Source organism: Hemitrygon akajei, chromosome 6 (genome assembly GCF_048418815.1).
Source record: "Hemitrygon akajei chromosome 6, sHemAka1.3, whole genome shotgun sequence".
Taxonomy (NCBI): Eukaryota; Metazoa; Chordata; class Chondrichthyes; order Myliobatiformes; family Dasyatidae; genus Hemitrygon; species Hemitrygon akajei.
Window position 1 is genome coordinate 2,736,256 of NC_133129.1, and position 26,225 is coordinate 2,762,480.

The following is a 26,225-nucleotide window of genomic DNA, read 5'->3' on the forward strand; positions in this document are numbered from 1 at the left end:
TCACACCAGCATCTTACCAGCTTTGTCACCACCTCATAGAATCTTGTTTTTAATCTAAATAATGCATATTCTGCTTCTTTGTTATATATGTTATTTAGCTGGAATTTCAAATTGTACAGATCTTTGTATAAGTCATCGGTATATTGTCTTGATAAGACCTTTTCCAATGTGGTTATTTCTGCCTCTAGATTTTTTATTTGCTCCATACTTTCTTTCTTCTTTTTAGATGTTTGTGCTATTAATTTTCCTCTTATATACGCCTTGGATGCCTCCCATACGGAGGACAGCTTTACTGTGCTCCCTACGTTCAATTCAAAAAACGAAGTCAGATCTTCAGCCAGCTGATCACTGAAATCCTCATCTTTTAACAGCATAATATTCATTCGCCATCTACCCCTCCGTCCCCTTTCAGTATTTAAATCAATTTGAATTTCAACCAGTGCATGGTTTGTTAATGCTGTTGAGCCAATTTTACAGTCTATCACCTGTTCAACAATGGAGTTGGATATTAGAAAAAAATCTATTTTAGAGTAGGAGTTAAGTCGATGAGAGAAAAGATGTATATTCTTTTCTGGATGAATTCACCAATTGCCATATATCCACCAGACCAATATCCTCAATAAGTTGATGTAAGGCAGCCCTGTCCCTAGGTAAAGGTGATATCTGAAATTTGCTTTAATCAATAACAGGGTCCATTACTTGATTAAAGTCTTCTGCTAAAGTTATTTTTCCTTCCTTGGCACCTAAAATTTCGTTCACCTTGTTAAGAAAGTCTGGGCCTTTCTTATTAGGTGCATATATCAAGTCAAGTCAAGTCACTTTTATTGTCATTTCAACCATAACTGCTGGTACAGTACATAGTAAAAATGAGACAATGTTTTTCAGGACCATGATGTTACATGGCACAGTGCAAAAATTAGACTGAACTACGTTAAAAAAACAACACAGAGAAAGCTACACTAGACTACAGACATACACAGGACTACATAAAGTGCACAAAAACAGTGCAGGCATTACAATAAATAATAAACAGGACAATAGGGCACGATGTCAGTTCAGTCTCTGGGTATTGAGGAGTCTGATAGCTTGGGAGAAGAAACTGTTACATAGTTTGGTCATGAGAGCCCAAATGCTTTGGAGCCTTTTCCCAGATGGCAGGAGGGAGAAGAGATTGTATGAGGGGTGCATGGGGTCCTTCATAATGCTGTTTGCTTTGCGGATGCAGCGTGTAGTGTAAATGTTACAAAGTACCACCTTCACTCCATTAATAAGTGCATCTATTACAAATTATCCTGCCTTCCTTGTCTTTAAATTCACCAAGTAATACAAAATTAAGTTTTTTGTTAACTAAAATCATTGTCCCATTTTGTTTGCTATTAAATGATGAATAGAATACCTGGCCCACCCGATCTCATCTAAATTTCAATGCTTCAACATCTTTAAAATATGTTTCCTGGACAAATGCAACATCAATTTGTTTAGCTTCAAGGTATGATAAAATCTTTTTTCTCTTGATTGGGTTTCCACACCCATTGATGTTCCATTATATGAAATTAACCATTTTCATATCCTAAACTTCATGCACACATGTGCCAAACTTTGTCTGATGAACAAGCACTACAGCATGATGACAGTCCTACAACTGAGACAGGTGAGGGAGATGCCGCCACCAGCACACCAGACAGAGAGCAAGCCCCACATTCATTCACAGAGACTGATCCAGCACGTTGGCCAATGCATATTACCAGTGAGCACCGGATCGACATTGTTAGGAGAGGTCCCGTTCAGTTAGAGGACATTAACTTTCCACAGGGCCAATCACGCTGTTGTTTTACCAAGGACAGATATATTATGAAGATGAAAAATGGAGAAACCATCCGTAGGTTATGGTTAGTGTACTCAGAATCATCTGATTCAATCTTCTGTTTCTGCTGTACCCTATTTGGCAAGTGAAATCACAGTCTCACTTGCGGAGCTTTCAGAGTGTGGGAGTGACTCACTCTCACACTCCAGGATCACGAGAAATCAAATGCGCACCATGCCAACATGGATAGCTGGCGCGAGCTGGAAACACACTTAAGAATGCACAGTGCCATTGACAGCACGTACCAAGAAATGCAAATGCTGGAAAAAAACAATAGAATGATTATGACCCTTCCATACCAGGCTAGACCGTTCTTCAGTGATGGACTCATCACCCAGGTAAGGGCCGACACACACATAAGTCCCCACCAGTCTACCTTCATCCACTGTGCTCCAGACCGATTCTCCTGAACCAATCCTCCAAACCCCACCTTCCTGTGGGTGCACAACACTCTTTCAGTGTCCACTGGTGTGTCTGAGGGTGTCTCCCCAGACCCATCTTTTATCCCCTCTGACGGGGTATCAGCCATGCATCAACTCCACATGTCCATGTCCATCAAACTGGCCACTCCCTGCTGTCACCTCAGAAATATTAACAAGCAAAGAAGTGTCCTTGTAGCAAAAGGTAAATAATCAGTGAAGAAGCCATAATACATAAATCTTCCATCTCCCTCTCTCTCTCTCTCTTATCTGTAGCAGATGTCTCTACCTCTGTTCTTGATCTCTCTCTTTCATTAGCAGCATAGTTCCCGGGGGCGGGTCAGCTCTGGACCCAATTTCCATCTGGTTTGTTCAGCACCCATAACAGTATATTAACAGCCCAATAATACATTCTTAAATTAGGCAGAGCAAGACCTCCATCTTTTTTTTAATTTTTGTAAATGATATTCACCATTTCTTAGTCTTTTACTATTCCAAACAAAAGATGAAATAATAGTCAACCTGATCATAAAACTTCTTAGTTAAAAAAAGGGATATTTTGAAATACACATAAAAATTTTGGTAAAATCATCATTTTAACTGCATGAATTCGGCTGGCTAATGAAAGTGTAAGTGGATTCCATTTACAAAATAATTGCTTCATAAAATCCACTAAAGGAATCAAATTAGCTTTATAAAGGTCTTTACGATTTTTAGAACTAATAATACCTAAATATTTAAATAAGTCCGTAACTCTAAAAGAAATGTCATCATATATAGAAGCAAAATCATTTGGGGGAAATAATTCACTTTTATGAAGGTTTAGTTTATATCCTGAGAATTTGCCAAAATCATTTAATATTTTCAATAAACTAGGAATGGATTCTTCAGGATTCGAAACATAAACTAAGAGATCATCAGCATAAATTGAGATCTTATGAACAGTCCCATTTATGAGAATTCCATGAATATCTTTAGCTTCACGAAGTGCAAAGGTGAAGGTTTCCAGCACCAAATTAAATAACAAAGGACTTAACGGACATCCTTGTCTCATACCCCGCGAAAGCTGAAAAAAGGAGATCTGCAATTATTAGTAATAACAGTGGCAATAGGGCTTTTATATATCATTCTGATCCACTTATTAAAATTAATAGCAAAGCCAAATTACTCTAAAACATTAAATAAGTATTTCTATTCAACTCTGTCAAATGCCTTTTCAGCATTGAGAGAGACAACACATTGGGGAGTCTTAGAAAAGGATGAATATATAACATTTAACTGTCTCTGAACATTAGAAAAGGAATAACGGCCCTTTATAAAACTTGTTTGGTCTTAAGAGATAATTTTAGTTTCATACCTTTCTGTCAATTAGCCATTATTTTTGAAAGAATTTTAGCATCCACATTTAATAATGAAATTGGTCTATATGAAGCACAGTCAGTAGGGTCTTTATCTTTCTTAATAATTAAATAAATAGAAGCTTCATAAAATGTGGGAGGTAACTCTCCTATCAAAAAAGAATCTTTAAGCATTTCCAACATATATGAAGAAAGCAATTTTTCAAATTTTTTATAAAATCCTATAGAATAATTATCCAGTCCAAGAGCTTTACCAGATTGCATTGAAAAAATAGCTTTCTGAATTTCGTTTTCAATAATAGGAGCATCAAGAGTTTATTGATCTTATAACCATATAACAATCACAGCACGGAAACAGGCCATTCCAGCCCTCCTAGTCCATGCCGAACTCTTAATCTCACCTAGTCCCACCTACCCACACTCAGCCCATAACCCTCTACTCCTTTCCTGTCCATATACCTATCCAATTTTACCTTAAATGACACAACTGAACTGGCCTCTACTACTTCTACAGGAAGCTCATTCCACACAGCTATCACTCTCTGAGTAAAGAAATACCCCCTCGTGTTTCCCTTAAACTTTTGCCCCCTAACTCTCAAATCATGTCCTCTCGTTTGAATCTCCCCTACTCTCAATGGAAACAGCCTATTCACATCAACTCTATCTATCCCTCTCAACATTTTAAATACCTCGATCAAATCCCCCCTCAACCTTCTACGCTCCAATGAATAGAGACCTAACTTGTTCAACCTTTCTCTGTAACTTAAGTGCTGAAACCCAGGTAACATCCTAGTAAATCGCCTCTGCACTCTCTCTAATTTATTGATATCTTTCCTATAATTCGGTGACCAGAACTGTACACAATATTCCAAATTTGGCCTTACCAATGCCTTGTACAATTTTAACATTACATCCCAACTTCTGTACTCAATGCTCTGATTTATAAAGGCCAGCGTTCCAAAAGCCTTCTTCACCACCCTATCTACATGAGACTCCACCTTCAGGGAACTATGCACTGTTATTCCTAGATCTCTCTGTTCCACTGCATTCCTCAATGCCCTACCATTTACCCTGTATGTTCTATTTGGATTATTCCTGCCAAAATGTAGAACCTCACACTTCTCAGCATTAAACTCCATCTGCCAATGTACAGCCCATTCTTCTAACTGGCATAAATCTCCCTGCAAGCTTTGAAAACCCACCTCATTATCCACAACACCTCCTACCATAGTATCATCAGCATACTTACTAATCCAATTTACCACCCCATCATCCAGATCATTTATGTATATTACAAACAACATTGGGCCCAAAACAGATCCCTGAGGCACCCCGCTAGTCACCGGCCTCCATCCCGATAAACAATTATCCACCACTACTCTCTGGCATCTCCCATCTAGCCACTGTTGAATCCATTTTATTACTCCAGCATTAATACCTAACGACTGAACCTTCTTAACTAACCTTCCATGTGGAACTTTGTCAAAGGCCTTGCTGAAGTCCATATAGACTACATCCACTGCCTTACCCTCATCAACATTCCTCGTAACTACTTCAAAAAATTCAATAAGGTTTGTCAAACATGACCTTCCATGCACAAATCCATGCTGGCTACTCCTAATCAGATCCTGTCTATCCAGATAATTATAAATACTATCTCTAAGAATACTTTCCATTAATTTACCCACCACTGAAGTCAAACTGACAGGTCTATAATTGCCAGGCTTACTTCTAGAACCCTTTTTAAACAATGGAACCACATGAGCAATACGCCAATCCTCCGGCACAATCCCCGTTTCTAATGACATCTGAAAGATCTCCGTCAGAGCTCCTGCTATCTCTACACAAACTTCCCTCAAGGTCCTGGGGAATATTCGGTCAGGACCCGGAGATTTATCCACTTTTAAATTTCTTAAAAGCACCAGTACTTCCACCTCTTTAATTGTCATAGGTTCCATAACTTCCTTACTTGTTTCCCACACCTTACACCATTCAATATCCTTCTCCTTAGTGAATACCGAAGAGAAGAAATCATTCAAAATCTCTCCCATCTCCCTCGGCTCCACACATAGCTGACCACCCTGATTCTCTAAGGGACCAATTTTATCCCTCACTATCCTCTTGCTTTTAATATAACTGTAGAAGCCTTTCGGATTTACTTCCACCTTATTTGCCAAACCAAACTCGTAACTCCTTTTAGCTTTTCTAATCTCTTTCTTAAGTTTCCTTTTACATTCTTTATATTCCTCGAGCAATTCCTTTACTCCATGCTGCCTATATCTATTGTAGACATCCCTCTTTTTTCGAATCAAGTTTCTAATATCCCTTGAAAACCATGGCGCTTTCAAACCTTTAACCTTTCCTTTCAACCGAACAGGAACATAAAGATTCTGTACCCTCATAATTTCACCCTTAAATGACCTCCATTTCTCTATTACATCCTTCCCATAAAACAACTTGACCTTCAACAGAAATTCGAGGAAAATCGATCTTTTGTAAAAAAAAGCATTCATTTTAGAAGAATCAACTGGAAACTGAGATTTATAAAGTTCAATGTAAAAGTCCTGAAAAATTTTATTAATATCTTCATAATTGCATGCTAAAGTACCATCTCCCTTACGAATTTTTAAAATTTGTGGGACCACCAGATGAAATCCAGACCCGTCTAATGGGAGATCTAAGAAGTACAAGTACATGGAAGAAGCCCCTTGGGTCTAGAGATTAGAATCTTGAATCAGCAGTATCTGCACTGAAATAACTCAACTAAAAGAGAAATTTGAAGAAAATATTGGTTCTTTGAGCCTTGATCTTAAAGAAGTTAATTGAAATGTGGCTGATCTCTCTTCTCATTTGGAAAAGGCTCAAAAAAAATCGTGGATTTGGAAGCTCAATCACATTGGAATAATATTTGATTTGTTGGATGAAAAGAGAAATCAGAATCTGCTGACACACTGGATTATTTTGCTAAAATATTTCAGTCTTTATTTCCAGAGGTTTGTTCGCAAATCCCGGAGATTGAGTCGGCTCACAGAACCAGTGCTTTAAAATCTTTGGATGAAGGTAAAAACAGACATATTGTTGTGTGTCTTCTCCATTTTAGAGACAAGGATCGCATTATTAACCTTGCAAGAAAACAAAGAACATTTTCATTTCAAGGCTCAAAAGTCAATTTTCTTGAAGATTTTCCACGCGAAATTGTGAAACAACGCGTTGCTTTTGCTACTTCTATGAAACTAGCTTATCAGAAGAAGCTTTTTCCATTATTACAGTACCCAGCAAAATTAAGGATCATTATTAAAAATTCTGGAATTCGCATTTTCCATGATCCAGCTGAAGCATTGCATTTTATTAACTCTTTGTCTGAAGAATCCGATGGTGAATCTGAAGTTTGAAGATTGAATGATTTATAATAGTTTGATTGTCTCGTGGTGTAAAGTGAAGAAGTTGGAAGATTTGATGATTATAAAAGTTTTTACCTTAAAATGTATTTTTATTTTCATAAAAGTCTGGCTTGGAGGGTTTTAACCTCCAAAGATATAGCAGGAGAACTGTTGAAAAGACTGTAGATAATTCTGAACCATCTAGACTTCTTTTTCTGTAGTATTTAAATGTACCAACTGTTTTCTTGTTCCATATGCTTTTATAAAGTTTCTTTTAAGTAATTACCTGGATTTTCTTACATTTTAAAGAAAGACTGGACAACTTAAAGATGGCGATTGTTTTTTCTTCTGTGCAAATATTTCAATGACGACAAATTTGAAGCCTGAAGTTGAATGACTTATAATGGTTTGAGTGTCTCGCAGTGTAAAGAATGATAAAATTGGAAGATTTGATGGTCACAGAAAGTTTTTATTTTAAAATGTATTTTTATTTTTGAAAAAGACTGGTTTAGAGGGTTTTAACCTTAGAAGATATAGTGCGAGAACTGTTAATAGGCTGTAGTTAAGTTTGAACCATTTAGAACTTTTTTTGCAGCATTTAAATGAATCAATTGCTTTTTTTATTCCATATGCTTTATTGAAGACTTTTTCAAAGTAATTATTTGGATTTCTTTGTGTTTTAAAGACAGATTGGACAATTTAAAGATGGTGATTGTTTTTCTTTTGTGCAAATATTCCAAGAATTGTTTTGGATGTGTTTTTCTTCCCTTATCTAATATTATGAAGGTTACTTTCAAATTGAAGGTCATTTGGTTTTACAAGAAAAACACTATCCTTCAAGTTAATTAAACTGAGATATATGTTGACTGTAATGAGATTTATATTCGGTAGAGGAAGATAGAGATTACTTTTTTATTATTATTTTTATTACTTAGCTAGGCGGAGTTGTATTTGCATCTATGCTTTTCTTGGGGCTTGTATCAATTGACATCAACTTGTTTCTGGGCTTTGTAGTTTGCGTGTTTTTTTCCTTTTATTATCCCCATTATGGAATCCAGGAGCATATGCTAATTATTTTTATTGTTGTTCATCTCCGCCATGTTTGATCACTTTATCCTGACATGCATCAAATCACTTTTTTTAGATACAAAGTTTCATGATGACATCTAAACAGTTAAATGTTTTAACTTGGAATGTTCGCAGTTGGAATCACCCTATTAAGCGTAAGAAAACATTTAAAGTTATAAATCGATTTCCAGCCTGATATAATTTTTGCTCAAGAGATGCATATCAGGCTATGTGATAAAAATCGATTTTTTTAATTTTGGAAGGACTCTCTATTTCATGCAAATTCCCAGAGTAAAACTAATGGTGGCTCTATTTTTATCGATTCTAATATTCCTTTTAATCAGGAGGTTATTATTGCCAATATTAATGGTAGACTTTTAATTGTTAAAGGAATAATTTGTAATAAGAAAATGGTTTTGGTTAATATTTATGCACCAAATGTTGATGATCCCTCATTTTTAAAGCTGTTTTCACTCTATTACCTGATTTAAATGAATATATGTTATTAATGGGTGGTGATTTTAATACTTGCTTAAATCCTTTAATGGATATCCAAACATCAACTTCCTAACTGTTCTGCATCACTTATTAATTCCTTTTTAATTGATTATGGTTTAATTGAGATCTGGAGGCATATGCATCTTAGTGATAGAGAATATTCCTTTTTCTCACAAGTTCATAATAAATATTCGAGAATTGACTATTTTATAGTCGACCCTCGACTTTTATATAATGTTCAGAAATGTATGATGCGATTACTATCTCTGATCATGCTCCTTTAAATTTAATATTTGAATTGAAAGATGTTGTTTCTACCAGACCATTTTGGCATTTTCCAGAACATTTATTACAAAGTGCAGAATTTGTTGAGTTTATTGAAACTCAGATAAAAGAGTTTTTTTCTTTAATAATATAGGAAACGTCTCAAAGTTAGTAATTTGGGATACATTAAAAGTTTATCTACATGGTCAAATTATATCGTATATAGCTAAATTGAAGAAACAAACAAGAATGGAATTAGATAAAATTTCTAAACAAATTAAAAAATTAGATAACATTAATGCAATATCTCCAAATGCTGTTTCATTTAAAAGAAGAGTAGAACTACAATCACAGTATAACTTATTACTAACATATCCTATTGAAGGATATTTGCTTAAATTGAAAAGTCAATTTTATATTTCTGGGGATAAAAATAATAAGCTCTTAGCTTCCCAGCTAAGAGCAGTTAGAGGAAAAAGACAAATTTTAAAGATTCATAAAAACAATGGAGATATAGTAAATAACTATGAGGATATTAATAATACTTTTCAAGATTTTTACTCTGATCTTTATAGATCTCAATTTCCTGACGATTCCTCCAAAATAGAAGCTTTGTTACATAAGATTAAATTTCCACAAATCTCTGATGAAGATCAACAGATGCTTGATGCTCCAATTACCAAGCATGAAATTCAGAAAGCTAGTTTTTTAATGCAATCAGGAAAAGCTCCCAGACTTGATGGTTATTCGGTGGGATTTTCCAAAAAATTTGAAAGATTACTTTCTCCGTATCTTTTGGAAATATTTCATGTATCCGTTGAGAAGGGTAATATACCTTCTTTTTATGAAGCATCTATTTCCTTAAATCTTAAAAAAGAAAAAGATCTTGTTGAATGCTCATCATATAGACCGATTTCACTATTAAATGTGGATGCAAAATTCTTTCTAAAATAATGGCTAACTGCTTGGAAACTGTTTTAATTAAAATCATCTCTATGGACCAAACGGACTTTATTAAAGGCCATTACTCTTTCTCTAATGTTCGGAGATTGATGAACATTATTTATTCACCATTATCTAAGCGACCTCAATGTGTTATCTCTCGATGCAGAAAAGGCATTTGATAGATTGAGTGACCATAGTTGTTCAAAGTATTAGAAAGAGGATACTATTTCAGCTGCAGAAAGGGTGGATAATGTAGCAGGATCCTCTTTTGAGTCAGTATGGGTGGAAGTCAGGAACAGGAAGGGAGCAGTTACTCTACTGGGATTATTCTATAGGCCCCATGGTAGCAGCAGAGATACCGATGAGCAGATTGGGAGGCAGATTTTGGAAAGGTTCAAAAATAACAGGGTTGTTATCATGGGTGACTTTAACTTCCCTAATATTGATTGGCACTTGATTAGTTCCAAGGGTTTAGATGGGACAGAGTTTGTTAAGTGTGTCCAGGATGGATTCCTGTCACAGTATGTTGACAGGCCGACTAGGGGGAATGCCATACTGGATCTAATATTAGGTAATGAACCGGGTCAGGTCACAGATCTGTCAGTGGGTGAGCATCTGGAGAACAGTGATCACCGCTCCCTGACCTTTAGCATTAGCATGTAAAAGGATAGAATCAGAGAGGACAGAAAAAATTTTAATTGGGGAAGGGCAAATTATGAGGCTATAAGGCTAGAACTTGCAGGTGTGAATTGGGATAATGTTTTTGCAGGGAAATGTACTATGGACATGTGGTCGATGTTTAAGGATTTCTTGTAGGATGTTAGGGATAAATTTGTCCCGGTGAGGAAGATAAAGAATGGTAGGGTGAAGGAACCATGGGTGACAAGTGAAATGGAAAATCTAGTCAGGTGGAAGAAGGCAGCATACATGAGGTTTAGGAAGCAAGGATCAGATGGGTCTATTGAGGAATATAGGGTAGCAAGAAAGGAGCTTAAGAAGGAGCTGAGAAGAGCAAGAAGGGGGCATGAGAAGGCCTTGGCAAGTAGGGTAAAGGAAAACCCCAAGGCATTCTTCAATTATGTGAAGAACAAAAGTATGACAGGAGAGAAGGTAGGATCAATTAGAGATAAAAGTGGGAAGATGTGCCTGGAGGCTGTGGAAGTGAGCAAGGTCCTCAATGAATACTTCTCTTTGGTATTCACCACTGAGAGGGAACTTGATGATGGTGAGGACAATATGAGTGAGGTTGATGTTCTGGAGCATATTGATATTAAGGGAGAGGAGGTGTTGGAGTTGTTAAAATACATTAGGGTGGATAAGTCCCCGGGGCCTGATGGAATATTCCCCAGGCTGCTCCACGAGACAAAGGAAGAGATTGCTGAACCTCTGGCTAGGATCTTTATGTCCTCATTGTCCACGGGAATGGTAGCTGAGGATTGGAGGGAGGCGAATGCTGTCTCCTTGTTCAGAAAAGATAGTAGGGATAGTCCAGGTAATTATAGACCAGTGAGCCTTATGTCTGTGGTGGGAAAGCTGTTGGAAAAGATTCTTAGAGGTAGGACCTATGGGCATTTAGAGAATCATGATCTGATCAGGGACAGTCAGCATGGCTTTGTGAAGGGCAGATCATGCCTAACCAGCCTGATAGAGTTCTTTGAGGAGGTGACCAGGCATATAGATGAGGGTAGTGCAGTGGATGTGATCTACATGGATTTTAGTAAGGCATTTGACAAGGTTCCACACGGTAGGCTTATTCAGAAAGTCAGAAGGCATGGGATCCAGGGAGGTTTGGCCAGGTGTATTCAGAATTGGCTTGCCTGCAGAAGGCAGAGGGTAGTGGTGGAGGGGGTACATTCAGATTGGAGGGTTGTGACTAGTGGTGTCCCACAAGGATCTGTTCTGGGACCTCTACTTTTTGAGATTTTTTTAACGACATGGATGTGGGGGTAGAAGGGTGAGTTGGCAAGTTTGCAGATGACACAAATGTTGGTGGTGTTGTAGATAGTGTAGAGGATTGTCAAAGATTGCAGAGAGACATTGATAGGATGCAGAAGTGGGCTGAGAAGTGGCAGATGGAGTTCAAGCCGAAGAAGTGTGAGGTGGTACACTTTGGAACGACAAACTTCAAGGCACAGTACAAAGTAAATGGCAGGATACTTGGTAGTGTGGAGGAGCAGAGGGATCTGGGGGTACATGTCCACAGATCCCTGAAAGTTGCCTCACAGGTAGATAGGGTAGTTAAGAAAGCTTATGGGGTGTTAGCTTTCATAAATCGAGGGATAGAGTTTAAGAGATGCGATGTAATGATGCAGCTCTATAAAACTCTAGTTAGGCCACATTTGGAGTACTGTGTCCAGTTCTGGTTGCCTCAGTATAGGAAGGATGTGGAAGCATTGGAAAGGGTACAGAGGAGATTTACCAGGATGCTTCCTGGTTTAGAGAGTATGGATTATGATCAGAGATTAAGGGAGCTAGGGCTTTACTCTTTGGAGAGGAGGAGGATGAGAGGAGACATGATAGAGGTGTACAAGATATTAAGAGGAATAGACAGAGTGGATAGCCAGTGCCTCTTTCCCAGGGCACCACTGCTCAGTACAAGAGGACATGGCTTTAAGGTAAGGGGAGGGAAGTTCAAGGGGTATATTAGAGGAAGGTTTTTCACTCAGAGAGTGGTTGGTGTGTGGAATGCACTGCCAGGGTCAGTGGTGGAGGCAGATACACTAGTAAAGTTTAAGAGACTACTAGACAGGTATATGGAGGAATTTAAGGTGGGGGGTTATATGGGAGGCAGGGTTTGAGGGTCAGCACAACATCGTGGGCCAAAGGGCCTGTAATGTGCTGTACTATTCTATGTTCTATGTTCTATGTTAAAATTTGGTTTTGGGAATAATTTTAATAGATGGATTCAAATGATCTATAGGTACCCTATTCCCACGGTCATTACTAACAATTACAGGCCTTCCTTCTTTTCACTTATCATGGTACTAGACAGGGATGTCCATTAAGCTCCTTATTATTTAATCTTGTATTGGAGCCTTTAGCAATAACATTACGGGAGGTCAAAAACATTCATGGTATTTCTATAAATGGAACCATACATAAGATTTCTCTTCATGCAGATGACCTTTTGATTTTTTATTTTGAATCTTGAGGAATCAATTCCTAATCTTTTGGAAACACTTACAGATTTTGGAAAATTTTCAGGATATAGACTTAATTTGAATAAAAGTGAATTTTTCCATTAAATGCTCCTTTTAGTACATATGATGATATTTCTTTTAGAATTGTTAATACATTTAAATATTTAGGTATTATAATTACTAAAAGAATATAAAGATCTTTATAAAGCTAATATAGATCCTCCAGCAGACTCCATGAAATTACTATTTTCCAGATGGAATCCACTTTCTCTTTCTTTAATAGGTCGTATCCATGCTGTGAAAATGATGATTTTACCTAGATTTTTATATATTTTCCAAAATATACCTACCTTTTTAACTAAAAATTTTTTTGATTGACGTCATTGTTGAGAATGGCAGCTTAAGTCACTAGCTCCACCGGAAAAAAATGCTTATTAAGCCCCGTTAACCCATCAAATATAATATTTTTCAAAAAATATTGGAACTGAAAAGAGGGGCAAGAATGGGGAAAATGAATGGAAATTAAAAAAGTGACACTGCAGAGCCTGCGGCCGAGAGGAGTGCAGCGAGCGGCTCTCCTACCCGACCGCGTGCTAGCGAGACGGACGCTGGGCCTCGTTCAGGCGAAGCGGCGAATATGTTTGAAATCCTGAGAGAAATGATGGAGTTCCAGAAAGATATAAAACAGCAGCTCCGTGATATTAAGTCAGAGCTCGCAGCGTCAATCAAAAAATAGCGGTGGCAGAGACTCAATTTGAGAAGCTGGAAGATCTCGTTCAAAACGTGGAAGGGATACTGAGTAAGACAATAAAAATATTACATCACCAAGAAGGTAAACTGCTTGACCTAGAGGGGGATCACAGCGGAAAAATATCAGAATCTACAATGTTCCCGAAGGAGCAGAGGGCTCGTCTATGATGGAGTTTGTTGGAAAATTACTGCGGGACGCGCTGTATCTTTCCTTGGCTATGGAGCTGGAAGTTGTAAGAGCCCACGGTGCGCTCGTCCCAAAACCTACACAGGATAGAAAGCCATGCTCAATAATAATTAAATTCCCTCAGTACAACACCAAGGCAGAGATTCTACGAAGGGAGTGGGGTAAGAAGAGAGTGTTTTTCGATGATAAATTAATATATTTTGACCAAGATTACCCCCCCCCCCACTGTGGTCCTGCAGAAACGCAAAGAATACTCTGAAGTAAAGCAAGTACTAAAGCAAAAACAGATTAGACACTAGTGACTTTGGACAAGACACTACCTGCTTTCTCCCAGTACGTGGATTGTTACACCAGGGGTAACAGGACTATTGACCTGCTGTATGCAAACGTACAGGATGCATATAGTGCATCCCCGCTGCCTGCACTGGGGAAAGCTGATCACAACCTGGTTTTGTTACAGTCAAGATATAAATCAATTGTGATGAGGCATCCCACTACCACACGCTCTTTTAGAAAGTGGACTCCTGAAGCTGAACAGGCCCTGAGAGATTGCTTCGGTACTACTAACTGGGATGTACTGCAAGGGGGGCTCTGTGGGGGCGTTGAGGAGGTCACTGAATGCACAACGGACTATATTAATTTTTGTGTGGATGCGGTTGTTCCTGTTAGAACTGTTCGCTGCTATCCCAATAATAAGCCCTGGATCACTAGTCACATCAAAGGCCTCCTAAACCAGAAGAAGAGGGCCTTTAAAGATGGTGATCGGTTGGAGCTTAAAAGAGTTCAGAAGGAACTCAGAGTACAGATAAGGGGGGCAAAGGAGCAGTATAGGAGAAAGTTAGAACAAAAGCTGCAGGAAAAAAGCATGAAGGAGGTGTGGGATGGGATGAAGATCATCACCGGATGTGGTGCAAAGCGGGGGGCAAACATAAGTGGAGATGTGGAGAAAGCGAACCAGCTGAACAACTTCTTCAATAGGTTCGACAGCACAATCTCACTCTCACTGCAGAACTCCACACCAGGCTTACTTCCCTCACAGGAAAATATCCACTCACAGGAGACCTGGCCCACGCCCAGGTTTACGGCTGCACAGGTGGAAGGTCAACTGAGGAAGATCTGTACCAGCAAGGCGGCTGGACCGGATGGAGTTTCCCCACGATTACTGAGGGCCTGTGCAACTGAACTGGGAGAACCACTACAGCGCATCTTCAACATGAGTCTAGATCAGAGAAGAGTACCCAGACAGTGGAAAACATCTTGTATTGTCCCGGTACCGAAGAAACCACAACCAAAGGAGTTGAATGACTTCAGACCTGTTGCCTTGACGTCGCACGTGATGAAGACCATGGAGCGGCTGATAATACAGAATCTGAGGCCACAAACCAGGCATGCCCGGGATCCGCTTCAGTTTGCGTATAAGGAGAAGGTGGGAGTGGAGGATGCTATCACGTATTTGCTGCACAAATCACTCTCTCACCTAGATGGGGTCAGTTGTGCTGTGAGGATTACATTCCTTGACTTCTCTAGTGCCTTTAACACCATCCAGCCCAAGATCTTAAAGCACAAACTAACGGAGATGGGAGTAGACTCTCACATGGTGGATTGGATAGTGGACTACTTGACAGATAGACCTCAGTATGTGCGGTTGGGAGACTGTAGGTCTGACACAGTGGTCAGCAGCACAGGAGCGCCACAGGGAACCGTACTCTCTCCGGTCCTGTTCACCCTGTACACATCTGACTTCCAATATAACTCGGAGTCCTGCCATGTGCAGAAGTTCGCTGATGACACGGCCATAGTGGGGTGTGTCGGGAATGGACAGGAGGAGGAGTATAGGAAACTGATACAGGACTTTGTGATATGGTGCAACTCAAACTACCTGCGTCTCAATGTCACCAAGACCAAGGAGATGGTGGTGGACTTTAGGAGATCTAGGCCTCATATGGAGCCAGTGATCATTAATGGAGAATGTGTGGAGCAGGTTAAGACCTACAAGTATCTGGGAGTACAGTTGGACGAGAAGCTAGACTGGACTGCCAACACAGATGCCTTGTGCAGGAAGGCACAGAGTCGACTGTACTTCCTTAGAAGGTTGGCGTCATTCAATGTCTGCAGTGAGATGCTGATGATGTTCTATAGGTCAGTTGTTGAGAGTGCCCTCTTCTTTGTGGTGGCGTGTTGGGGAGGAAGCATTAAGAAGAAGGACGCCTCATGTCTTAATAAGCTGATAAGGAAGGCGGGCTCTGTCGTGGGCAAAGTACTGGAGAGTTTAACATCGGTAGCTGAGCGAAGGGCGCTGAGTAGGCTACGGTCAATTATGGAAAACCCTGAACATCCTCTACATAGCACCATCCAGAGACAGAGAAGCAGTTTCAGCGACAGGTTACTGTCGATGCAATGCTCCTCAGACAGGATGAAGAGGTCAATACTCCCCAATGCCATTAGGCTTTACAATTCAACTGCCAGGACTTAAGAACTTTTTTTAAAGCTATTATTAATGCTTTTTGAGTTAGTGATTTAGATGCATATCATATTATTACTGAGTTAAGTATTGTATGTAATGAGTTTTTGCTACAACAAGTGTATGGGACATTGGAAAAAATGTTGAATTTCCCCATGGGGATGAATAAAGTATCTATCTATCTATCTATCTATCTATCTAGATTTCAAACTCCATACCCTGCTTAAACTTCATGTGCTTTTTGACAACAGGACGCTGTTGTACCAGACAGTGGAAGAGGCGACTACAGACATGAAGGCCAGAGGGTTGCCCGTCAGCATGACCAAAATGAGGGAAAGCCTGGCTGAGGAATTATCCCACTTTGCTTGGGAAATAGTGCAAGAATCGAGAAGGCAGGAGACGGGAGGAGGCCAAGAGAAATATATCAGGAAAAGACCGGGAGTTTCCCAAAGACGGTCCTCACCCCCTTTAGAAGAGCCATAAGGTTTGGCTAACTTTAAAAATGTTGAGAAGTGAAATGGAAGCAAAAGTACACGGTGATATACATATCTTGAGAAATACTTATTATATTGTGGATTTTATATTACTTAGTTGTTATTCTTTATTCGCTCACTCACTCCTTTTTCCCCACCAAAATGAGAATATATATATGTGTGCATATATGTGTATTTATGTAATAGATATATATATTTGCGTGTGTGTGCATGTGTATGTATATATATATATATATATATATATATAGAGAGAGAGAGAGAGAGAGAGAGAGAGAGAGAGAGAGGGAGAGAGGAGGAGTACACAGGGAAATCTTTTCTGTGTAATGGATTTGTTCACTGACTTTTATGAATACTGCAATGGGGGCCCTCAACTCACAAGTAGGAGGGGTTATCCCCCACAGCTAGACATTTCCTCTAGCTCAATGCAGGGTCATCTACTAGAGACCTCAGTCTTGGAATCACACGTTCGTTGCCATTTTTGTTATTATTTGCATTCCTTTGTTCTTATTTGTTCAGGGAGTCAATTGATTAAGTTTTATTCTAATTTCAATGATACATTGACAGATAAATACAGATGGCTAAGGACAAGGTAAAATTCATTTCTTTTAATGTAAATGGGCTATTAAATCCAATCAAATGTAAGAGCATTTTATCCAAAATGAAAAAAGAACAAGGCCATGTATTATATTTACAGGAAACTCATTTAAGTGATAATGAGCATAAAATCTAAAGAGAATGGGCTTCACTAATCTGTTTTTCTCCTCAGGTAAATCCGGACATAGGAGAGGAGTTGCTATTCTTATCTCAAGTAAGCTAAATTTTGAAAAAGTATTCGAAATGGGAGATAAAGAGGGCAGATATATTCTGGTGAGGGGGAATATAGACGGAAAATCAGTTACTCTATTGAATATATACTCACCCCCGGGAAGTGATATTGGTTTCTTTCAGAAAATTACTGATATTATGGTAACAGAAACAGAAGGTCTCCTGATATGTGGGGGAGACTTAAATTTACAATTACAACCAAACTTAGACTCTTCCAATAGAAAAACCTATGAAACAAAATCTTTACATAAGAAAGTTAACACACTTTTTGAGGATGTTGGTTTAATTGATATATGGAGGGACCTTTTCCCTGACAGACGGGATTACACCCATTATTCTGCTCCCCATTCTGTATATACAAGAATAGATTATTTCATAACATTTGGAAAAGACAAAGACAAAATAAACACCTGTGGAATTGGGACAATAGATGTAAGTGACCATGCACCTATATATTTATCTTTTGTTTTTGACCTACAACCAAAGAATACTATTTGGAAACTAAATTCAAGTCTACTCAATGATCCATACTTTAAGGAACAAATTAAAAAAGAAATTGGTCTCTACTTAGAATTTAATGATAATGGATAGGTTTCACCTACCATTTTATGGGATACTCTGAAGGCAGTCTTAAGAGGGAAAATTATATCGATATCTTCATATAAGAAAAAAATAAGGAATAAAACATTAGAGGAATTACAAAATAGGCTGAAGGAACTAGAGAAAAACACAAATTGAATTTGGCACAGGATACATTAGGGGAAATTAAAAGAATTAGAAATGAAATAAATAGTTTGGCTACGCAAGAAATCAGGAAAAACTTAATGTTTCTAAAACAGAGCCATTATGAAAGTGGATCGAAATCTATGAAAATACTGGCATGGAAACTGAAAAAAAAGATAGCAGAAAATACAATTCATAGAATTAGGGACCCAAGAACGAAAATGATAAAAAATAAGCTAAGTGAAATTCAAGAAGCTTTTGAAGTGTTTTATGAAACTCTATATTCCAAAGTTCCAGGGGAAAGCATAACCCAAAATGACACCTTCTTGAATTCTCTAGAGTTGCCCACTTTAAGCGAAGAACAAAATAGAAGGATGATTGCTGACATAACTGAAGTTGAATTAAAAGCTGCAATTAGTAGGCTTAAATTAAGCAAGTCACCAGGATCAGATGGGTATACGGCAGAGTGGTACAAAGAATTTAAAAATGAGTTAATTCCTGTTTTACTCCCCACACTGAACTGGGCTCTAAAAAAGGCACAAATGCCACCCAGTTGGAAGGAAGCGATAATCTCAGCTATACCGAACAAAGGCAAGGATAAAACGGAATGCGGGTCATTTAGACCAATATCCGTTCTTAATGTAGATTATAGATTATTTACCTCCATCATGGCCAAATGATTAGAGGAGTTTCTATCTATACAGATACATAACGATCAGACAGGTTTTATAGGACAACGCCAGAACAAGACAATATACGAAGGACACTTCACATTATGGATCATATACAAAAAAATAAAATCCAAGCAATAGTGATAAGTGTGGATGCTGAAAAAAAATTTGATTCGGTTAATTGGAATTTTCTTTACAGAGTTTTACATAGATTTGGTTTCCAAGACACAATTATTAAAACTATACAGACACTATATGACAATCCTACTGCTAGGATTAAAATCAATGGATATTTATCAAATAGTCTTACCCTAGAAAGGGGCACGAGACAGGGTTGTTCATGGTCACCGCTACTCTTCACTACTATATCTGGAACCATTAGCTCAATACATCAGACAAAATGAAGATATCAGGGGGAATTACTATTAAAGGGGCAGAGCATAAATTGGCTTGTTATGAGGATGACATTTTGATCTATCTAGGGCAACCAACATACTCTTCAGCTATGCATCCTTTGAACAATATGGTCAATTATCAGGATACAAGATCAAGATAGATAAAACCCATTTTACTTTCATATTACTATAGCCCACCAAGAGAAATTGAAAGTGGATAACCCTGGGCATGGCACACAGAGTCTTTCAAATATTCGGGTATCATTATACCAAAAGATTTGGCAAAATTATCAGAATGTAATTATCAGCCTTTATATAAAAAATTAAGGAAGATGTGGCAAGATGGAACCTGATGCCTTTTTTCAGTCTCTGTTCACGGATTGAGTCTATTAAAATGAATAAATTGCCCAGACTGTTATATTTCTTTCAGACCCTACCAATACAGATGAATCAAAATCAATTCAATGAATGGAACAAGATGCTATCAAGGTATATTTGGCAGGGTAAAAGGCCTAGAGTTCGTCTCAAAATTTTGTAATTAGCAAAGGAAAAGGGGGGATGGGGCCTACCTTCTCTTAGAGATTATTATTTTGCAGCACAGTTGAGAGCTGTGATATGTTGTTGCAACGCATCATATGACGCTCAATGGAAAAACATTGAGGAGCGGGTACTTCCTATCCCCATACAAGCAATTCTGGCTGATAACAACCTGCAAAGGTACATAAATACGATTGATAACCCATGGGTAAAATTGACTCTTAAAATATGGAAAACTACCATAAAAGAATATAATCTAGAGGGAGATATTGCAATTCCTAAATGGTGTGCATATGACTTGGATATTACACCAAAGAAATTGGATGCTCGATTTAAGGACTGGACAGCTAAAGGAATAACAGTTCTTTGCAACATAATGAAAGAAGGAACACTGTTCAGTTTTGAAATGCTTTAAGAGAAACACTTATTAGAAAAACAAGATTTTTATCAGTATTTACAGATGCGACAATATGTTAATAAGATGCTTAAAAATGTAACCAAGGCAAGTACATGCTTGATAGAGCTCTTTAGAAAAGCATATAATTCAGATAATGGTAGTAGAATCATTTCAAGCATGTATAAGAGGTTGTCAAATCTTAAAACACATTTGACTTCATACATTAAAACAAAATGGGAGAAGGAAGGAGGGATAATTATATCTGAGGAAGAATGAACAACAATATAGAGGTATCAATGGAAGTGTACTAGTTCACAGAAATGGAGGGAGTTTGGATGGAAAAACTTGATAAGATATTTTATTATACCCTTTCAGAAATCCCATTATGATAGTAAGCTCCCTGTTTGCTGGAGAAATTGTGGAAATCAAAATGCAAATCATTATCATATTTTTTGGGACTACCCTGTTATCAAAAACTATTGGAGAGGAATACACAATGCCCTACAAGACATCTCTAAATATGAAATACCCTTAGAGTAAATACCCTAAGAAAGGGAATGGGTGGCCACTAGACAGCGTAGCAGAAGGCAGGTAGTGCAGGAGACCCCGAGGTCATCTCCCTCCTAAACAGATATATTGTTTTAGATACTGTTGGGGGAGATGTCTCATCAGGAGAAGGCAACAGCAGCCGAGTTCATGACACCATGGGTGGTTCTGTGGCAAAGGAGGGAAGGAAAAGGAGTGGGAGAGCTATAGTGATAGGGGATTCAATTGTAAGGGGAATAGACAGGCATTTCTGCGGCTACAAACAAGACTCCAGGATGGTATGTTGCCTCCCTGGTGCAAGGGTCAAGGATGTTTCTGAGCGGCTGCAGGGCATTCTGGAGTGGGAGGGTGAACAGCCAGTGGTCATGGTGCACATAGGTACCAATGATATAGGTAAAAAAAAATGGGACGAGGTCCTACAAGGTGAATTTAGGGAGTTAGGAGATAAACTAAAAAGTAGGACCACAAAGGTAATAATCTATGGATTACTACCAGTGCCACATGCTAGTCAGAGTAGAAATAGAAGGATATTTCAGATGAATACGTGGCTTGAAAAATGGTGCAAGTGGGAGGGATTCAGCTTTCTGAGGCATTGGAACCAGTTCTGGGGGAGGTGGGAATGATACAAACAGGACGGTCTGCACCTGGGCTGGACTAGAACCAATGTCTTAGGGGGAGCATTTGCTACTGCTGTTCAGGAGGAATTAAACTAATGTGGCAGGGGGATGGGAACAAGTGCAGAGAGACAGAGGGGTGTAAAATGAGGGTAGAAGCAAAAAGTAGTAAGGTGAAAAGTAAAAGTGGCAGGCAGGCAAATCCAGGGCAAAAATCAAAAAGGGCCACGTTTCAACATAATTGTATAAGGGCTAAGAGTGTTGTAAAAACAAGCCGGAAGGCTTTGTGTGTCAATGCGAGGAGCATTCGTAACAAAGTGGATGAATTGAATGTGCAGATAGTTATTAATGAATATGATATAGTTGGGATCACAGAGACATGGCTCCAGGGTGACCAAGGATGGGAGCTCAACATCCAGGGATATTCAATATTCAGGAGGGATAGACAGGAAAGAAAAGGAGGTGGGGTAGCGTTGCTGGTTAGAGACGAGATTAACGCAATAGAAAGGAAGGACGTTAGTCTGTAGGATGTGGAATTGATATAGGTAAAGCTGCATAACACTAAGGGGCAGAAAACGCTGGTGGGAGTTGTGTACAGACCACATAACAGTAGTAGTGAGGTTGGGGATGGCATTAAACAGGAAATTAGAAATGCGTGCAATAAAGGAACAGTAGTTATAATGGGTGACTTCAATCTATATATAGATTGGGTGAACCAAATTGGTAAGGGCACTGAGGAAGAGGATTTCTTGGAATGTATACAGGATGGTTTTCTGAACCAACATGTCGAGGAACCAACTAGAGAGCAGGCCATTCTAGATTGGGTATTGAGCAATGAGGAAGGGTTATTTAGCAATCTTGTTGTGTGAGGCCCCTTGGGTAAGAGTACCATAATATGGTGGAATTCTTCATTAAGATGGAGAATGAGATAGTTAATTCAGAAACAAAGGTTCTGAACTTAAAGAAGTGTAACTTTGAAGGTATGAGACGTGAATTAGCTAAGATAGACAGGCAAATGATACTTAAAGGGTTGACGGTGGATATGCAATGGCAAGCATTTAAAGATCGCATGGATAAACTACAGCAAGTGTTCAGCCCAGTTTGGCAAAAGAATAAACCAGGGAAGGTAGTGCACCCGTGGCTGACAAGGGAAATTAGGGATAGTATCAATTCCAAGGAAGAAATATACAAATTAGCCAGAAAAAGTGGCGCACCTGAGGACTGGGAGAAATTCAGAGTCCAACACAGGAGGACAAAAGGCTTAATTAGGAAAGGGAAAAGAGATTATTAGAGAAAGCTAGCAGGGAACATAAAAACTGACTGTAAAAGCTTTTATAGATATGTGTAAAGAAAAAGATTGGTTAAGACAAATGTAGGTCCCTTACAGTCAGAAACAGGTGAATTGATCATGAGGAACAAAGACATGGCAGATCAATTGAATAACTACTTTGGTTCTGTCTACACTAAGGAGGACATAAATAATCTTCCAGAAATAGTAGGGAACCGAGTGTCTAGTGAGATGGAGGAACTGAGGGAAATACATGTTAGTAGGGAAGTGGTGTTAGGTAAATTGAAGGGATTAAAGGCAGATAAATCTCCAGGGCCAGATGGTCTGCATCCCAGAGTGCTTAAGGAAATAGCCCAAGAAATAGTGGATGCATTAGTGATAATTTTTCAAAACTCCTTAGATTCTGGATTAGTTCCTGAGGATTGGAGGGTGGCTAATGTAAACCCACTTTTTAAAAAAGGAGGGAGAGAGAAACTGGAGAATTATAGACTGGTTAGCCTGACATCGGTGGTGGGGAAAATGCTAGAGTCAGTTATCAAAGATGAGATAACAACACATTTGGAAAGAGGTGAAATCATCGAAAACAAAGTCAGCATGGAATTGTGAAAGGAAAATCATGTCTGATGAATCCTATAGAATTTTTTGAGGATGTAACTAGTAGAGTGGATGGGGAGAACCAGTGGATGTGGTATATTTGGATTTTCAAAAGGCTTTTGACAAGGTCCCACACAGGAGATTAGTGTGCAAACTTAAAGCACACGATATTGGGGGTATGGTATTGATGTGGATAGAGAATTGGTTGGCAGACAGGAAGCAAAAAGTGGGAGTAAACAGGACCTTTTCAGAATGGCAGGCAGTGACTAGTGGGGTACCGCAAGGCACAGTGCTGGGACCCCAGTTGTTTATAATATATATTAATGATTTAGATGAGGGAATTAAATGCAGCATCTCCAAGTTTGCAGATGACACGAAGCTGGGCGGCGGTGATAGCTGTGAGGAGGATGCGAAGAGGATGCAGGGTGACTTGGATAGGTTAGGTGAGTGGGCAAATTCATGGCAGATGCAATTTAATGTGGATAAATGTAAGGTTATACACTTTGGTTGCAAGAACAGGAAAACAGATTATTATCTGAATGGTGGCCGATTAGGAAAAGGGGAGGTGCAACGAGACCTGGGTATCATTGTACACCAGTCATTGAAAGCGGGTATGCAGGTGCAGCAGGCGGTGAAAAAGGCAAATGGTATGTTGGCATTCATAGCAAGAGGATTCGAGTACAGGAGCAGGGAGGTTCTACTGCAGTTGTACAAGGCCTTGGTGAGACCGCACCTAGAATATTGTGTGCAGTTTTGGTCCCCTCATCAGAGGAAAGACATTCTTGCCATAGGGGGAGTACAAAGAAGGATCACCAGATTGATTCCTGGGATGGCAGGACTTTCATATGAAGAAAGACTGGATCAACTAGGCTTATACTCACTGGAATTCAGAAGATTGAGGGGGGATCTTATTGAAACGTATAAAATCCTAAAGGGATTGGGCAGGCTAGATGCGGGAAGATTGTTTCCGATGTTGGGGGAGTCCAGAATGAGGGGTCACAGTTTAAGGATAAAGGGGAAGCCTTTTAGGACCGAGATGAGGAAAAACATCTTCAGACAGAGAATGGTGATTCTATGGAATTCTCTGCCACAGGAAACAGTTGAGACCAGTTGATTGGCTATATTTAAGAGGGAGTTAGATATGACCCTTGTGGCTAAAGGGATCGGGGGTATGGAGAGAAAGCAGGTACAGGTTTCTGAGTTGGATGATCAGTCATGATCATACTGAATGATGGTGCAGGCTCAAAGGGCCGAATGGCCTACTGATGCACCTATTTTCTATGTTTCTATGTCTAGAGAGTAAGACCATATATTTTGGATATATACCTCAAGAATAGTTGAAAAGAGATAAATATTTAATGAATATACTGTTGGTGGCTGGTAAAAAGCCTCTTACTAGGAAATGGTTATCACAGGAGAGCCCAACTTTAAATACATGGATGGAAATTACAATGGACATTTACAAAATGGAGAAGATAACAGCATCTGTTAATCATAAGCTGGAACAATTTGATTCATACTGGGAAAAATGGTTTAACTACATAATGCCTCATAGGCCTGATTTTATTCTCACAAATCAATGAATCTGTTGTAAAAAAAAATAAGATCACTCCCTACTTGTACATAGTTGTTTCCTTTTGCTTGTTTTTTCTTTCCACTCTTTTCTATAAGTGTATACCTCAGATAAATACTTTGTGGAGATTTGTGATATATATATGATTATATGATATATATCACCAAGAATTAACAAGTACCATTTACAAAAACCCAAAAAAGATGGTGGACTTACATTTCCTAATTTAAAACTGTATTATTGGGCTGTAAATATTAGACAATTATGTTTTGGTTATACTGGCTCGATAAGAGCCAAAACCCACTTTGGGTTGATTTGGAATTAAAAGCAGCTGTTAAACAATTTCATTTAACTTCAATATTCGGAGCTCCTTTACCTTTACAGCTCTCTAAAATTCTAAATTTAAATTTTTACCTGGTTATTAAACAATCTTTATGGATTTGGATTCAGTTTCATAATTTTTTAAATTTTAAACAATTTAAGTCGTCTAGTTTTTATATCAAAATGTTTCATTTAAACCTTCAATAACTGACCCCATTTTTTTCCTATGGAAAAATAAAGGGATCCATTTTTTTACGGATTTATTTTGTGATAGTCGATTGATGACTTTTGAAGAGTTAGTTAACAAATACTCTCTCGCTCATACACATTTTTTGCAGTGTTTTCAGGTTAGACATTTTTTACAACAATATTTACCAAAGTTTCCATATTTACAAGAATCTGATTTGTTGGATACCATTTTGAAATTGAACCCATTAGTGAAAGGTTCCATTAGCAGAATTTATAATTTATTCTTGTTACAAAAAGAGGATCTATCACTAAAGATTATACAAGATTGGGAGAGAGAACTTAATATGATCTTTGTGAATGAAGATTCGGTTCAAATTTTGAAAAATGTAAATTCTTCTTCTATATGTGCCAATCACTGTTTAATTCAATTTAAAATTGTCCATCATTATTGAGACTATCTAAAATATTTCCTAGTGTAGATAATCTCTATGATAGACATAAAACTGAAGTAGCTACTTTGTCACATATGTTCTGGTCATGTTCTTCATTAAAATTGTTTTGGAAATCTTTATTTTGTACAATCTCTAAAGCTCTGAAAATTAATTTACAACCTAATAGACTAACTGTTCTATTTGGAATAGTTCTGCATCATATTCAGGGTATTTCATCTTCAGATCAATATTTGTTACATTGTTGGCAAGAAGGGCTATTTTATTAAAATGGA